The sequence below is a fragment of the Dendrobates tinctorius genome, unplaced genomic scaffold, assembly GCF_039654945.1.
Source record: "Dendrobates tinctorius isolate UK_male_01 unplaced genomic scaffold, ASM3965494v1 ptg000075l, whole genome shotgun sequence".
Classification (NCBI taxonomy): domain Eukaryota; kingdom Metazoa; phylum Chordata; class Amphibia; order Anura; family Dendrobatidae; genus Dendrobates; species Dendrobates tinctorius.
This window is the reverse complement of record NW_027361743.1, coordinates 45192835-45210942: the sequence shown is the minus strand read 5'-3', so window position 1 is coordinate 45210942 and position 18108 is coordinate 45192835. Positions and strand designations below refer to the sequence as shown.

The 18108-nt window shown below is 45.2% G+C and overlaps 1 long non-coding RNA gene across 1 annotated transcript; it reads right to left on the bottom strand.

The window, feature by feature from the left end:
- Positions 1-14506: 14506 nt before the first annotated feature.
- Positions 14507-17575, bottom strand: LOC141096629 (uncharacterized). The gene is made up of 3 exons (XR_012233734.1): positions 17463-17575; positions 14985-15064; positions 14507-14865 (listed from the first exon to the last, which is right to left on the bottom strand). It is a non-coding gene; the product is annotated as an uncharacterized lncRNA (long non-coding RNA).
- Between the last annotated feature and the right edge of the window lie 533 nt (positions 17576-18108).

Sequence of the window (18108 nt, the reverse complement as noted above, 5' to 3'; positions counted from 1 at the left end):
ATGTATAAAAAGTGAGCGGCTCCAAGCAGAGTGAGCTACTGTGGAGACCCTCAATATCTCTATATATAGAAGTGAATGTGTGTGTGTGTGTGTTTGTATCACCAACCAATCACGAAGCATCTTTCATTTCACCAGATCTGTTGAAAAGAAGCTGAGCTGTGATTGGTTGCTATGAGCAAGTTTTCCCACTTACTAACACCGCAGCAGACACTGACATGGTGGGAGAAATCTAGCATCCCTGGGAACATAAGCTCCCAGCCATTGTATGTGCCCCAGAAAGGAGCAGAGAGTACATGACAGAAATGAATCCTCCCCTCCCTGCCCATATCTTAAAGGGATCTCAGGTATAGAAGTTAGGAGCAAATCCCTCAGCGCTCTGATTCTGACCCCAGGCCTCTCTAAAAGGGATCATTGGTATAGAAGTTAGGGCAAATCCATCCAGCGCTTTGGTTTTGACCCCAGGCCACTCTTAAAGGGATCCCCGGTATGGAAGTTAGGACCGTTCAATTCAGCACTGTGGTTCTGACCCCAGGGTCTCTTAAAGGGATCATTGGTATGGAAGTTAGGGCAAATCCTCTCTGCACTTTGGTACTGACCCCAGGCTTCTCTTAAAAGGATCCCCGGTATGGAAGTTAGGGCAAATCCATCCAGTGCTTTGGTACTGACCCCAGGCCTCTCTTAAAGGGATCCCCGGTATGGAAGTCAGGGCAATTGCCTTCAAATGCTCTGGTACTGACCCCATGCTCTCTTAAAGGGATCTCCTGTATGGAAGTTAGGGCAAATCCCTCAGCGCTGAGGTTCTGACCCCAGGGTTCTATTAAAGGGATCATTGGTATGCAAGTCAGGGCAAATCCACTCAGCGCTCTGGTTCTGATCCCAGGCTCTCTTAAAGGGATCCCCGGTATGGAAGTGAGGGCAAATCCACTCTGCGCTTTGGTACTGACCCCAGGCCTCTCTTAAAGGGATCTCCAGTATGGAAGTTAGGGTAAATCCCTCAGCGGTCTGATTCTTATCACAGGCTTCTATTAAATGGATCATTGGTATGGAAGTCAGGGCAAATAAACTCAGCGCTCTGGTTCTGATGCCAGGCCTCTCTTAAAGGGATCCCCGGTATGGAAGTTAGGACCATTCCACTCAGCGCCCTGGTTCTGACCCCAGGCTGACGGGATGATGTGGGATATTAGGGCTAGTAGTCCGGTGGCTCTGATGGGATGATATGGAATATTACGAGTAGTAGTCTGGTGGCTCTGGCTGATGGGATGATGTGGGATATTAGAGGTAGCAGTCTGGTGGCTCTGGCTGATGGGATGATGTGGGATATTATGGGTAGTAGTCCAGCGGCTGTGATGGTATGATGTGGGATATTAGGGGTAGTAGTCCAATGGCTCTGGCTGACGGGATGATGTGGGATTTTAGGGGTAGTAGTCCGGTGCCTCTGGCTGACGGGATGATGTGGGATATTATAGTGAATGTGGCTATGCGGAGTGGCCGGGGCTCTACACTCAGCTTATATATATATAGATATAATCATTATAATTTGTTATAACTAACCGACAGGGCTCTTAGACCTACACCCAACACATACCCTATAGCAGCACGGCATCTGGATGTACCCTACGGGAGGATGATCTCAACTCTGCCTGGGTGGGTGGTAAAGGGTCTTGGGAGGTGGGGGGAGCTAGTGGGATGAGAGTGGGAGAAGAGAGTTTAGTAGGAGTCTGTCAGGAGAGGAGGAAGTGGAAAGAAGTGTGTGAAGCAGCTCCCTGTCAGGAGGAGCTGCAGGAAAGGAAACAGATAGAAAGAAGCTTCCTGAAGAGGGAAGAGATCCTAGAGGCACGGGCAGTGACCATACTGTCCGTGGGGCTCGTTCCATGCCGGCTAACTTCGGGTGGAGGGATCAGGTCGCAGTATAGGGACTGGCCCTAAATCTAGTGGAGTGAACAACAGACTCCGCTCGATCAACCAGAGGCTACGAGCATTGCAAGTGCTGCAGCCAAATCCACAACCATTTGCTGAAAAGTCAGACACATAGGATCCAGGGACCTAGAGGTTATTCCCAACAAGATCCGAGTGTGCTGGCTTAGGACACTGCTTGTGAATGTGCTGGACAGGAGGGAGGAAATCAGCACAGGAAGACGGCCAGGAAAGGCATACACTGAAGGGAGTCCTGGGAAGGTGAATCCTGATCTTCCTGGGAGTTTGCTGAGCCCCTCACCTGGAGGATGCAGCATCAAGCGGGTATCCCTGGCTCTTGAGAACTGCGAGTAAACCTTTGGAACTGCACCCAGCTGTGTCCTCTATTTCTTAATGCATCACCTACCAAACTCTGCTACATCTACCACCACCACCAAACAACATCTTGACTACACCACTGCCCTGGGACAAAGCTCTGCCTGTGGAGAGCTATACCAACTCTGCTGCATCACCACCAGTCCCAGAGGATCTGCTCTGCAGCGCTGGTCACCTCTGACCAGAATCCACAGGTGGCGTCACAAACACTTTATTATTGCAAACTCTTATCTCCCTTGTAAATATTTCCCTTCCATTGGATGCCCAGGGTCACAGACCGGGTCACTGCTGCTGCGACTCATCCCCTTTAAGACACCGGCCTGGTACTGAGTAAGCCACGGCCCTAGGGGGCTCTCCACGATTATAGGACCATACATTTTTTTTCTCAGCTGTTTTTAACAACATTCAGAAATATGCTTTACAGCAGGTATATCGACCATAGGGAACAACAGACTGGATATGAGTATTAAACTCTATGGTTCTCCAGGCATGCTCAGTAATCTGTGCATTCTGCGTCAAGGGGGAGGTGAGCTGTGTTAAAGCCTCGTCACACATAGCGAGATCGCTGATTTTGTGATGCATCAGCGATCTCGCTGTGTGTGACACCTATCAGCGACTGGCCCCCCGCTGGGTATCGCTGATCATGCAGGAACGTCCTGGGCCATTTTTTGATCGTTGGTCTCCTGCTAGCCAGCACGCATCGCTGTGTGTGGCAGCGGGAGATGAACGATCAGTGAGCTCCCAGCGCTGTAAGCAGACGCTGGGAGCTGGTATCCAAGGTAAATATCAGGTAACTAAGCACGCATGGCTTAGTTACCTGCTGTGTACCTTGGATGGCAGTGTGCTCGCGCTGGGAGCTGGTATCCAAGGTAAACAGCGGGTAACTAAGCGACGTGCACGCTTAGCTATCCGCTGTTTACCTTGGAAACCAGCTCCCAGCGCGAGCACGCTGGTATCCAGGGTACACAGCGGGTAACTAAGCGACGCGCGCGCTTAGTTACCCGCGTCATCGCTGGTCCTAATCGCTGGTGAGATCTGCCTGTTTGACAGTTCACCAGCGATTATGTAGCGACACACCAGCGATCCTGACCAGGTCATATCGTTGTGGGGATCGCTGGTGAGTCACTTAGTGTAACGGGACCCTTAAGGGGGTTTTACACTAAGCGATATCGCTAGCAATATCGCTAAAACGTCACTGGTTTTGTGACGTTATAGCGATATTGCTAGCGATATCGCTATGTGTGATACTTACCAGCGACCGGCTCCCCCGCTGTCCATCGCTGATCGCGCGAGAATGTCCGGCTCCATTTCTCGTCGGGCACTTCCTGCTGAGACTTCCTGCTGTGACGACGAGCGACGCTGGAGGCGGGCGGGAGGACGCCAGGATCGCTGTGTGTGAAAGGTAAGTATCGTGCGCTGCGTCGCTGCTGAATCGCTGTGAGGTCTTTCTGTATGAAAGCTCACTAGCGATCATTTAGCGATGCACCAGCGATCCTTACCGGGTGGGATCGCTGGTCGGATCGCTGGTGCATCGCTAAATGTAAAAGGGCCTTTAGGCTCATATGGTAAGATAAATTCAAGAAGCCGTTGGTCATGGAAGGCACATGGACCCAGGGAGTTGGCACAACAGGCTGGAAGGAGTGTGGAACAGTAGGGATCTAGATAACAGGCTACACTGGACGGCAAACAAACAAGCGAAGCAGGACACACCGAAAGCCATAGAACCAGGAGGGCAGATAAAGAAGAAAAAGGCAGGTCTGAAGCAGAACTTAGATGTAGGCTGTAGAATCCGCAGCTGATTGTAGTAAAATGTGAACAGACTCTAATAACAGTAGTGTTTACAGCAATCCATATGTTGACCAGCAAGACACAAAAGTAGTAGCTGCAAGTTAAAAAGAATCAACAACAGATTGCAACGTAATGTGAACAGACTGTAATAACAGTTTGTAAATCTTACAGAAGACAATGGGTTAACCAGCAGGTCTTATAGAGCAGTAGATACCAATAATTGTAGAGATCACAGGAGTCTTCGCAAAATGATAACATCAGAAGGAATTGAATGATGGAAAACTCCAAACAGACTGCAACTGAACACATTACAGTCTCAATATTAAAATGCCCTACATTCTCAGTGGACGATAGGTAGAAGTCATATTAAATGTTTGACAAGAAGGCTATTACTTAGTAAGTAACATGTAATTTCATGGCTAAAAATTACCTTAACCTTGTTCTTCCTTATAACTTTTTAGAAAATGTCCCTAAGAAAAAAAAATGTTCATTGCTCCAATGCCGCTTTTTCACACAGAAATCCATTTCAGAGTACATAATCTGTTTTGCAAGTCAAAATACAAAAGTAATCTGAAAAATAAGATTGTCGTGTGCTTGAAGGTTTTGCAGAGAAAGGTGACTGCAACTGAAAAGAGCATATGCGACTCCGAAGAACGGCAACAAGGAAAACTAAAATGGCAATTTACTATTATAATTGAATCTATTCAGCGCTTGTGCGACATCCAATTTTTGCTGCTTCAAGTGCAGTAATTCACGCTGAAGTGGTAAAATGGATTAGATTAATAATTAGTGAAAGTATGCAGGAGCCGAGGTTTTATTCTAAATTTTTCATATTTGTTTCACATTACAAATGTGATTTTTTTTTTCACTTTGTCATTTGGCATTGCTCATTAGAATTGTTATCTATGAGTTTGCATAGGATAACAAAGAAAAAAAAACACTTAAAGAATAATGAAACTTTCTTCTTGATTTTTTTTTTATTTAGCAGGCGCTTGAATTGCCTGCAGATGAGTGGTGATCCGGGTCCTGAGACTCCCACTGAGCAATAGACACCCAAGAGTACAGCTCAGGAGATAGAAGCCTACCAGTGCCAGTTACTACCTAGTAAAGGTACTGTCACACTTAGCGATGTACCAGCGATCCCAACCAGCGATATGATGCGGTCAGGATCGCTGGTGCATCGCTAAGTGGTCGCTAGTGAGCTGCCACACAGGCAGATCTCACCAGCGACATCGCTGGGGACGGGGGTCGCTACTTACCTGTCACACCAGGCGATCCTGCGTCCTCCCGCCCGGCTCCACACTCGTCGCTTGTCTCTCCACAAGAAGCGCCGCAGGAAGCTGACGACGAAAAGCGGTCCTGAACGTTCTCGCGCTATCAGCGATAACCAGCGGGGGAGCGGGTCATAGGTAAGTATCAGACACAGCGATATCGCTAGCAATTTCGCTATAACGTCACAACTTCTAGCGATCTTGCTAGCGATATCGCTTAGTGTGTCAGTACCTTAAGTGCCAGTGCTACCTATCTGTGCATTTCAGGAGACAGCCCGGATTATACTTATATTATACTCCGTACTACAGTTTATGTGCAGGCTCAGACAGGAGCTGTGCTCTCCTGTCTGCTGAGCTGCACACTTTTCAGTTGTCTGTTGTTGAAATTGATGGGGCTCCCAGGATCCAGATCCCTGTTGATTTGCAGGCAATTCAAGTGCCTGCTAAATATGACCTCAGCCCCATAAAACACATTCAAGATGAACCAGAATAAAGATTATGATCCTGGCACTCTCGTCGTATCAGTATCTATACTCGAAAATTCTCTTCTATGAATGAGCAAAAATTCTCACAGACACCCTCTAAAATGTTTTAGATAGCCTTCCTCAGAAGAACAGAAGTTAGTTTAACTGCAAACAGGGCACCAATTCCATATTAACCCTTTCACCACCTTGGGTTTTTCTCTTTTTTTGTGTTTTCATTTTTCGCTCTCCTTTATTCCAGAGCCATAGCTTTTTAATATGTTTAATTTTGTTTTTTTTGCCTGACAAAGTTGTACTTGTGAACGACACAACTGATTTTGCCATATGGTGTACAGGAAAACGGGAAAAAAAAAACAAAGTGCGTTGAAATTGCAAAAAAGTGCAATTATTTTTTACCATGTTCAATAAATGCTAAAATTGACCTGCCATTATGATTCTCAAGGTCATTACGAGTTTGTAGATACCAAAAAAATGTATAGATTCTCGTTCTACGCTTTTTTGGATATTGGGCCGGGTGAGGGCTTATTTTTTGCACGGTGAGCTGAAGTTTTTAGTGATACCATTTTGGGCTAGATATGATGCGCGAAGCTAGTGATGTGCATCCGGTTTGCACGAGTTAAATCCCACTGTCAGAGCATGACAGTGATGCAGCGGCATGTAACATGTTATCAGCTGTGGGTGGATTGTGATTCCACGTGGGACTGTTAAGGGCACATATTAGTTTACTAAATCAGCCGGAAAAGGTGCGGTCTCAGTGACTGAACCCGCATCAAAGACCTTTGCAATCTATACGCCATAGGTCTTAAAGGAGTTAATACATATGGATTTAGAATGGTACGTCATAAAAGTTGCTGAAGGTCTAAGGGTGGGTCAGATAAACATATGGAAAATTATCCGAGTTTCATCCAGAAAGCAGCTACAAATTTCATCTATGTTGTCATCCATGTGTCCTTTTTTTACGTCCATGTGTTACCCGTATGACATGCAATTTTATACATCAACAGTTTAAAATGTACAAGACCAAATACAGTTTCCTAGGTTAATTATTGCAATGTAATAGTAAAAATTGGATGCCACATGTAAGATCCATATGAGATCGGTAGACTTGAATACGTGAGGAATGGGAAGTGAATAGTGCATACTGCGATTTTTCTCACACAGATACTCAATCCATATGAAAAAACTGTCATCTGAACATCCCTACTGAGTTACATTGGTCAGTGAGCTGTATGAGTTTTACTCGGGCAGCACACGTCCTTATTATACATTCGTCTGGTCGATCCCTTAGGGTGAGCAAATGAATCCCTCATGACAGTCATAGTTTTTATAGGACAAATGGATGGAGCTGTAGCTTGACTCACAAAATGCTCATTTTAATATTAGAGGCCCAGATTCACCATTTACGTTTAATAGTAATTTTTCTTTTTTGTGTCTTGTGGCATTCGTCGCTAGTTTTTCGTGACAAATTTTTTTAAATGGCATAAGCGGTTCTTGAATTTTGGCCAAAGTCAGAAATAGTCTTTATCTTGACTTTACATGAGTGTCTGAAACCAAATTTTATCTTACTCCTAAATCTCTATTTAATATCATAATCAAATCTTTCTCAAATATACACATGTGGTCAAAATTGTTGGTACCACTCATTTAGTGACAGAAAAACCAACAATGGTGGCAGAAATAACGTGAATCTGACAAAAGTAATAATAAATCAAAAATCTATGAGAATGAACAAATGAAAGTCAGACATTGCCTTTCAACCATGCTTCCACAGAATTTTTTAAAAATAAAACTCATAAAATAGGTCTGGACAGAAACGATGGTATCCTTAACTTAATATTTTGTTGCACAACCTTTTGAGGCAATCACTGAAATCAAACGATTCCTGTAACTGTCAATGAGACTTTTGCACCTCTCGACAGGTATTTTGGCCCACTCCTCAAGGGAAAATTGCTCCAGTTGTCTCGTGTTTGAAGGTTGTCTTTTCCAGATGGCATGTTTCAGCTCTTTCCAAAGATGCTCAATCGGATTTAGGTCAGGGCTCATAGAAGGCCACTTCAGAATAATCCAGAGTTTTCCTCTTAGCCATTCTTTGATGTTTTAGCTGTGTGTTTTGGGTCATTATCCTGTTGCAAGACCCATGACCTGCGACTGAGACCAAACTTTCTGACACTGGGCAGCACATTTCTCTCTAGAATCCGTTGATAGCCTTGAGATTTCATTGTACCCTGCACAGATTCTAGACACCCTGTGCCAGATGCAGCAAAGCAGCCCCAGAACATAACAGAGCCTCCTCCATGTTTCACAGTAGGGACAGTGTTCTTTTCTTGATGAGCTTCATTTTTCCATCTGTAAACATAGCGCTGAAGTGCCTTGCCAAAAAGTTCCATTTTTGTCTGATCTGTCCATAGGACATTCTCCCAGAAGCTTTGTGGCTTGTCAACATGTAGTTTGGCAAGTTTAAGTCTGGCTTTTTTTATGATTTTTTTTCAACAATGGTTTCCTCCTTGGTGGTCTCCCATGAAGTCCACTTTGGCTCATACAACAACGGATGGTGCGATCTGAGACCGATGTTCTTTGAGCTTGAAGTTCACCTTTAGGCCTCTTTCTCACACATCCGTGTCTCCGATACGTGTGGTGACAGTTTTTACACATACCGGAGACAAGTACACACGTAGACCCTTTCAAATGAATGGATCTGTGCACATGTCAGTGTGTTTCCACGGACTGTGTGTGTTTTTTACTGAAAGCACGGATGGCAAAATCCCACATGCATTGATCTCCTCCGTGTGACATGCATCGGCACAGGGGAAGAAGCGCTACAGTAAACGCTGTTCCCCATCGGAAGGTGCTGAAGACGGCTCTTATCATTCTCCCCTGCTCTGCGCGAGCAGAGGAGAATGATGAGAGTTATATTAAAGTCTGAACGATGAAGGCAGGTGGGAGCTTTTGGGACAATTACTCCCATCATCTGACACTTGCTGCCGCTAATAGCAGTGACAGCAGGAGCGGATGATCGGGGTTTTCCTCAGGCACCTGCGATATAATGAAATAAATTAATGAAAAACCTGACGAGGGTTCCCCCCTAGTTTCTTCAACCAACCAGGCAAAACTCACAGCTGGGGGATGCAACCCTCAGCTGCCAACTTCAGCAAGGTTGGTTATTAATAATAGAGTTGTCCCCACGCTGTTTATTTATTTAAATAAATAATTTAAAAAAAATAGCTCGGGTTCCCCCACATTTTTGACAACCAGCCTTGCTAAAGCTCACAGCTGGGGGCTGGTATTCTCAGGCTGATAAGTGGCTATTGATATAGGCCCCCAGCCTAAAAAAAGCAGCCCGCAGCCACCCAGAAAAGGCACATCTATTAGATGCGCCTTTTCTGGTGCTTTGCCTCACTTGGGGTTAATATTTGTGGGGTTGATGTCACCTTTGTATTGTTAGGTGACATCAAGCTCACGGCTTAGTAATGGAGAGAGGTCTATAAGACACCTATCCATTACTAATACTATATTTATATTTTAAATAAAGACACAGCCAGAATACAATCCTTTATTTGAAAAAATGACACAGACTCCATTATTAATCTCAATTAAACCATACTTACTGCATCGCCTAATTCCATCGAAGCCCTCGATCTCCTGTAATAGAAATAAAATAAAAAAACAACAATATACCATACCTGTCTGTCGTTGTGTCCCACACCGTAATCCATGTCTAGGGGCTAAATAGTTTTCCACCTGGATGGTGCCAAGATGCGACCGTCCTGGCTGAAAACCACTGGTGAATGAGCTGCTGAGAGTGCAGCATCATTCACTAGCGGTGACATCATCACTGGCATTTTCCCACGGTCCTGAGGTCATTGCAGTTCAGCCCGACCTCGATGATGTCACCGCTGGTGAATGATGTTGCGCTCTCAGCTCTCAACCAACCTTGCTGAAGCTGACAGCTAAGGGTTGCAGCCCCCAGCTGTGAATTTTGCCTGGTTGGTTCAAGAAAATAGAAGGGAACCCACATCAGGTTTTTCATTCATTTATTTCATTATATTGCAGGCAGCGGCTGAAAAAAACCCCGATCATCCGCTCCTGCTGTCAGCTATTAGCGGCAGCAGGTGTCAGATGATGGGAGTAATTGTCCCAAAAGCCCACACCTGCTGTCATTGTTCAGACTTTAATATAACTCTCATCATTCTCCTCTGCTTGCGCCAATCGCTGGTAGAGCAGAGGAGAATGATGAGAGCTGTCTTCCGCACCTGCCGCCGGGGAACAGCGCTTAGTGTAGCGCTTCTTCCCCGGCGGCCGTCCGTGTACTGATGCGGCACACGGGCGGCACACAGTTGCCACACGTGTGCCGCAAGTATTACGTTTACAACACATGGACATCTCAGATACTGTTTTTTCTGATACCGGAAATAAACGAATGTTTAAAACTGGCCTTAATCTGTTTAGAAGTTTTTCTGGGCTCTTTTGTTACCATTCGTATTATCCATCTCTTTGATTTATCATCAATTTTCCTCCTGCTGCCACGTCCAGGGAGGTTGGCTACAGTCCCATGGAGCTTCAATTTCTGAATAATATGTGCAACTGTAGTCACAGGAACATCAAGCTGCTTGGAGATAGTCTGATAACTTTTACCTTTAACATGTTTGTCTATAATTTTCTCTCTAATCTCCTGAGACAACTCTTTCCTTCGCTTCCTCTGGTCCATGTTGAGTAGAATAAAAAATTCTTTGGATCACTTCTATAAGAGATGTTCCACAGTCTTTATTTTTGCATAAAGACGAACTCGTTTACATTTATTTTTTTATCTAAGGACTGTTAGAAACTATACAGTTTGTCAGCGCTGAGATATTGTCTGAGGAAATGAATGAATGTTCTGGGACAAGTTTCCTAAACTAAGGGCTGTCCCTGGAAATTAAAGTCAGTTGGCAATAATGCGGAGATTTAATCATCTGCTGCTGAGCTGAATACTAAGCCTGCAGTGATGAATAACGTTGCTAGGCATGAAGCTAGCAGCTATTATGTGGCACGCAGTAGACAAAAGTCAAGCCTGAGCACATCCCATGCATTGTCATGCTCCATGCTGCATCTAGAACAAACAATTAACAGCAAACACATCTCAGACTCCTTTGCATATGAGCAGTGAAAAATCAACAAAAAAACAACATCAAGAAATCCAGGAAAACAAAGCGTAAAATGAAATGTTTGTATCGCTCTGGATTAGTGAAGCTTGTATTCCATTTCAAAATCTTATCATTTCAACTGGGTATAAAGTATTAATCAAGTACATGATGAGAGATGTACTGGACTGTGAATATGTTACAATTAGGAAACTAATGATTGTGGAGGGGAGTAGTCAGGCAGCACGTACAAAACAAACAGCAAAAAGTTAGAATACATTTATAGGGATAACTCATATTATGACAACAATGTACAGTGGGGCAAAAAAGTATTTAGTCAGTCAGCAATAGTGCAAGTTCCACCACTTAAAAAGATGAGAGGCGTCTGTAATTTACATCATAGGTAGACCTCAACTATGGGAGACAAACTGAGAAAAAAAAATCCAGAAAATCACATTGTCTGTTTTTTTTTCATTTTATTTGCATATTATGGTGGAAAATAAGTATTTGGTCAGAAACAAAATTTCATCTCAATACTTTGTGATATATCCTTTGTTGGCAATGACAGAGGTCAAACGTTTTCTGTAAGTCTTCACAAGGTTGCCACACACTGTTGTTGGCATGTTGGCCCATTCCTCCATGCAGATCTCCTCTAGAGCAGTGATGTTTTTGGCTTTTCGCTTGGCAACACGGACTTTCAACTCCCTCCAAAGGTTTTCTATAGGGTTGAGATCTGGAGACTGGCTAGGCCACTCCAGGACCTTGAAATGCTTCTTACGAAGCCACTCCTTCGTTGCCCTGGCGGTGTGCTTTGGATCATTGTCATGTTGAAAGACCCAGCCACGTTTCATCTTCAATGCCCTTGCTGATGGAAGGAGGTTTGCACTCAAAATCTCACGATACATGGCCCCATTCATTCTTTCATGTACCCGGATCAGTCGTCCTGGCCCCTTTGCAGAGAAACAGCCCCAAAGCATGATGTTTCCACCACCATGCTTTACAGTAGGTATGGTGTTTGATGGATGCAACTCAGTATTCTTTTTCCTCCAAACACGACAAGTTGTGTTTCTACCAAACAGTTCCAGTTTGGTTTCATCAGACCATAGGACATTCTCCCAAAACTCCTCTGGATTATCCAAATGCTCTCTAGCAAACTTCAGACGGGCCCGGACATGTACAGGCTTAAGCAGTGGGACACGTCTGGCACTGCAGGATCTGAGTCCATGGTGGCGTAGTGTGTTACTTATGGTAGGCCTTGTTACATTGGTCCCAGCTCTCTGCAGTTCATTCACTAGGTCCCCCCGCGTGGTTCTGGGATTTTTGCTCACCGTTCTTGTGATCATTCTGACCCCACGGGGTGGGATTTTGCGTGGAGCACCAGATCGAGGGAGATTATCAGTGGTCTTGTATGTCTTCCATTTTCTAATTATTGCTCCCACAGTTGATTTCTTCACTCCAAGCTGGTTGGCTATTGCAGATTCAGTCTTCCCAGCCTGGTGCAGGGCTACAATTTTGTTTCTGGTGTCCTTTGACAGCTCTTTGGTCTTCACCATAGTGGAGTTTGGAGTCAGACTGTTTGAGGGTGTGCACAGGTGTCTTTTTATACTGATAACAAGTTTAAACAGGTGCCATTACTACAAGTAATGAGTGGAGGAAAGAGGAGACTCTTAAAGAAGAAGTTACAGGTCTGTGAGAGCCAGAAATCTTGATTGCTTGTTTCTGACCAAATACTTATTTTCCACCATAATATGCAAATAAAATGAAAAAAAAACAGACAATGTGATTTTCTGGATTTTTTTTTCTCAGTTTGTCTCCCATAGTTGAGGTCTACCTATGATGTAAATTACAGACGCCTCTCATCTTTTTAAGTGGTGGAACTTGCACTATTGCTGACTGACTAAATACTTTTTTGCCCCACTGTATAAGCGGTATAGTGTAATGTAACCACCTTTAATTGATCAGCCATTAGAGCATCTATCATTCAGCTGTCCTAGAGTGCTGAACTTCAGATCTGCTGTCTTAAGGGCCCGTTACACACAGCGATCTCGCTGGCGAGATCGCTGATTTTGTGACACATCAGCGATCTCTCCAGCGAGATCGCTATGTGTGACATCCAGCAGCGATCGGCCCCCCTGTGGGGTATCGCTAATCGTGCTAGATCGTCCTGGCCCGTTTTTTCATCGCTGGTCTCCCGCTGGCCAGCGCGCATCACTGCGTGTGGCAGCGGGAGCCAGCGATGAGCGATGCTGCACGCTGGTTACCAACGTAAACATCGGGTTTCTAAGGGCCTCAGGGCCCTTAGAAACCCAATGTTTACCCTAGATACCAGCGTGCACTGCAGGCAGTGCGGGAGGTGGAGGCAGAGTGGCGCACAGACCGGAGTAGCTCTGCTATCTGCTACTTCAGTCTGTCAGACTGGAGTAGCAGATAGAGCTACGCCGGTCTGTCTGTGCCGCTCTGCCTCCACCTCCCGCACTACCTGCAGTGCACGCTGGTATCTAGGATAAACATCGGGTTTCTAAGGGCCCCGCTGCTCTTAGAAACCCGATGTTTACGTTGGTAACCAGCGTGCTCGCTGGTCCTGATCACTGGAGGGGCTGTCTATGTGACAGCTCACCAGCGATCAGCTAACAATGTCCCAGCGATCCCATCCACGTCAGGTCGTTGGTGGGATCGCTGGGACATCGTTATGTGTAACGGTACCCTTAGACCTTATTTCTACGTAAGTGCTTATGATCCATCTACTATCTTTTCCGCATTTTAATCTTTGGGGCTATTGACATGTCAGCATGTTTACAGACTGATAACATGTGTTTTACAATCAGAGACTCGTCCTGCTCTAGTTTGATGCATGGACAGAACTTCAACGAAAGGGTAAGTGGAATATTAAAAAAAGAAAGCACGAAGATGGCATCCATGTGTTGTCCATTTTTCACTGACTGTTGGCGAGGAGAAATTTTGGAAAAACTTTTTCCAATTTTTTTATGTTCAAGTCAAATTGAAGACTCACACATCACAAAAACTGATGCGCAGACCAAAAAAATGGATGAAAAAAAAATCACTAATATGTGAACAAAGCGTTATGCAGGAATATGGGTATGTATTACTACTAGAATTGAGAAAAATATTGCATCCAGTCCAGGAGTAGAACCAGGGTAATCTTCCCATCTGTGGCCAGTATCCTTGGCTCAACATCCTGGGAGCCTCCTTCACTTAAAAGGCCCTGCACCACCATCGCTTTAGCCTTTTTACTCGGCCTAATGTAGCATCATGACATTACAAGGATTGGTAAGCGCAAGGCCAAGGTTGCTGGCCACAAACATGAAAAGTGCCCAGGTCTAGCTGCTATGGAGGAGTGGACTGAATGCAGGCCAAGGCAGAGCAAATTTTTTTGCTCAACTCTAATAGTGAATAAACCAAATCAAAGAAATATATATACAATATATGATTTTATTAGGTTATAATAATAAAATATTGAAAACATAAAAAAGGAGGGAGACCAAACAACAAAATATACAGAAATCACTCCACAGAGATATTAGTAATGGGTATACTGACTAAAGAACATGATCATACATAATAAAATCCCATATAAATAACCTATTAAATAAATATATAAATAAGTATAGCAAACATACACATTTGAAAAATGGCATAGAAAAGGAACGGAGTATAGTGAGATAATATATAACAAAAGTCAGTACCCCGTGGCTTCTGTGACTCCACAGTACCTTTCACTTAGTGGCTTTCTCAAGGGGTATCAAGAATCTAGTGTCTGGTTTAACAAAGACCTGTCCAGTGAGCTGAATAACTCAGAGGAAGAGCTGCTGGGTTCATATCCTGACAGCCATACTTTTCTGGGTACAATATCCAACCAAAATGATGGTTGACCTAACATCCACACTATCCGTGCTCCGCCTATGGTGAAAAAAGAAAGGGGGGAAAAGAAAGAGCAGCACATGAGAACAACCACTATTAACTCTCTTTTTTTTTCTTTTTTTTTACATCAAATGAGGGCACACACGCAAAGTTTATACCTCCCAGATTCCCAGGTGCCAATCTTCCGAAGCGCTCTTGTAGGTAGGACCCCAAATCTGCCTCTCTTGCAGCACCAAGTCTAAGTGAGTGAAGCGAAAAACAATTGGCTTCTAAACCAAAAACTGTCAAGCACTTTATAAACACAGCCCCAAACTGATATCGCAATAAAAAAAAGACTCATCCCTATGTCTTAATAATGGGCCTGCCTTGCTCCCACCTAAAAACTGACAATTTTTAAAACACATAACTGGGTAAATGCTAGACCCTTTTAATTCCATTAAAATGACTCTTTTTTCCTTTACCCATCTCATCATTTTTTGAACAACGGACCCAGAATTCCACTGACTCCCACGCCGCTATGGCATCTTGACCCGATATGCCACCCAATTAGCTTATTCTCACGGCCCCAAAGATAGACCACTAGAAATACAGTTTAAATTAAACCTCTTCAAAAAGTGAATTACGAACTTGACCCAGTTTCCCTCCCAATTCAATCAATAACTTAAAGGATACTGGTCTGTGAATGTTGAGCAATGTTTGCCCTATTCTAATACCCTTCACAGCCTGAGAAAATAGAAAACTATTTTTAATGTCAGTAAAGCCCCTGAACTTATCTCCAATGCTACCCCTGCTGAAAACCGGTTAACTCTTCACACTGACCATCCCTCATTTGCCACTTTCCCATGTAACACAGCAAAGTGCCTATGTACTTCTCAAGTAGCCCAGAAACCTCTATCTGTTGAATCCACCCAGCCAACTGCTTCCTAACTGCGTCACAAGCCCTCCACGTGCTGTCTGCTAGTGAGACACTGTAAATTGAGTTAGAAACTGAGTTTTCCACCCAGGGAACATGCACTGCTATCACCCAAGAGTTGAGGAAAAGACAACACAAAACAAAATAATGCAATAAAAAGACCACATGAGAGGCGGATAAATTGTTAATAGCCGTCACCACTGACATATTGTCACAGTGGAACCTGATCTTCCTGTCCCTGTATTGCTCATGCTCACCCCATACCGACAACACAAGCACTATTGTAGAAAACTCTAGCAGTGTAAGGTTTCCCGTGACACCCGTCTTCCTCCACAACCATGGCCACTGACCCACGCACCACTGACCCCTGCAGTAAACCCCGAACCTCACACTGCCCGCTGCGTCAGTAAGGAGCTCACAATCAAAATTCTACAATGTCTCGATTGTCATTATACCTGTCCAGGAATCCCTTCAAACTAAAAGATCATCCCTGAGTCCCTTTGTCAACGTAATGTAATGTCTAGGGGATGAAATCCATGTGGTACCCGCAGTCAGTCGGTGCAAAAAGACCTGACCCTTGGGAATAATCCAGCAAGCAAAATTTTGTTTCCCAAGCCGCACTGCCGTACTCTGACAGATAGCTCACCATATCGCAACCAAGTCAAGTCCACCCCCCTCAAAAAAAATCCTTTGTGCTTTGCCTATGGTGTACATGTAGCAGAACAGCCTAGAGCAATGCTCCGGTGTCTTCTCACCTATTACACTAGCTAAAATGGCAAAAGCATGTATCCCATTAACAAAGGTTTGAGGACTAAGCCACTATCTATGCTTCTCCTCTTCCTCCTTCTTATTCTCATCTTTTTTTCTTTATCAATGTTAAACTTTTCCAAAGGAAGAAGGAAGATTTTTCTACATATTCATCCTTCCAGATTTTCTCCTTCACCTCCTTTTTTAAATAAGCCCCTCAACGGACGCTCAAAACAGACATACAGTATACCTCTCCCTTAACCCTATGATCCAACACAATCCTATCCCCTTCCTTATTTTTTCCAGTTTGTACTGACACCAAAGCATTATTTCCACTAAAATCTACCCCTTCCAACTGAGAAACAACTTGCTATAAAGGGTCATGCCCAACTAGCTATGTGACCCCCCCGCACACGTCCAGCTATCATCCTCGGATCCTTCAGACGGAACCTGAAAACCCATCTCTTCAGGAAAGCCTACAGCCCCCTCACCACTACTGGAGATTTCACCTCAACCAACAATGGAGCTGCTGCAACCCACCAACCTACTGTCTCCTTCCCCACCATCCTGCAGCATGTAAGCCCGAAAGGGCAGGGTCCTCTCCCCTCTGTATCAGTCTGTGATTGTTAGTTTGTTTACTGTAAGTGATATCTCTAATTCGTATGTAATCCCTTCTTATGTACAGCACCATGGAACCCAGGCCCGGATTGGTAATATGCCCAACCAGGCATTTTCCCGCTGGGCCACTGTCATGTGGGCTGCGGGCGGCAGCGTCCGCTCATCTGGCCGCTTGCCAGCTGATGCGGCCACTGGCCTGGCTGTCGTTCCTGCCGCCGGCCCTCTCTGCGGCACGGCGGTTATAGTTTCCAACCCTCCTGGGATTTTTCTATCCCTCACTGCAGGGAGATAAACCGCCACGCCCCCCTCAACGCACCCCATCCTCGCCCTAGTATGAGACCCCCCCGCAGCCACTCACAGCGTCACTTGCCTGCTCTCTTCTCTGTACACAGGACCTGTGTTGAGGTCACAGGAGGGGAGGAGTCAGGGGTCACATGATCAGGAGTCTTTGTCCAGACTCCTGACTCTGCCCCTCCTGTGACCTCATCTCAGGTCCTGTGGGCACAGCCCTGCCTCTTGGTGTCTGCAGGACTTTGATGTGCTGGTTGTCATGGTGCTGGATGAGGGAAGTATGTGTGGGGTAAGGAGGGGTTTACAGGGTAGATGTAGCAGAGCTGTGTGTGTATGAGGTGTACGGAGCGGAGCCGTGTGTTTACGAGGAGTACGGAGCGGAGCCGGATGTGTACGAGGTGTACGGAGCGGAGCCACGTGTGTATGAGGTGTACAGAACGGATCCGTGTGTGCGAGGTTTACGGAGCGGAGCCGTGCGTGTACGAGGTGTACGGAGCGGAGCCGTGTGTGTACGAGGTGTACGGAGCGGAGCCGTGTGTGTACGAGGTGTACGGAGCGGAGCCGGATGTTTATGAGGTGTAAGGAGAGGAGCCATGTGTGTACGGAGCGGAGCTGCGTGTACGAGGTGTACGGAGCGGAGCCGCGTGTACGAGGTGTACGGAGTGGAGCCGCATGTACGAGGTGTACGGAGCGGAGCCGCATGTACGAAGTGT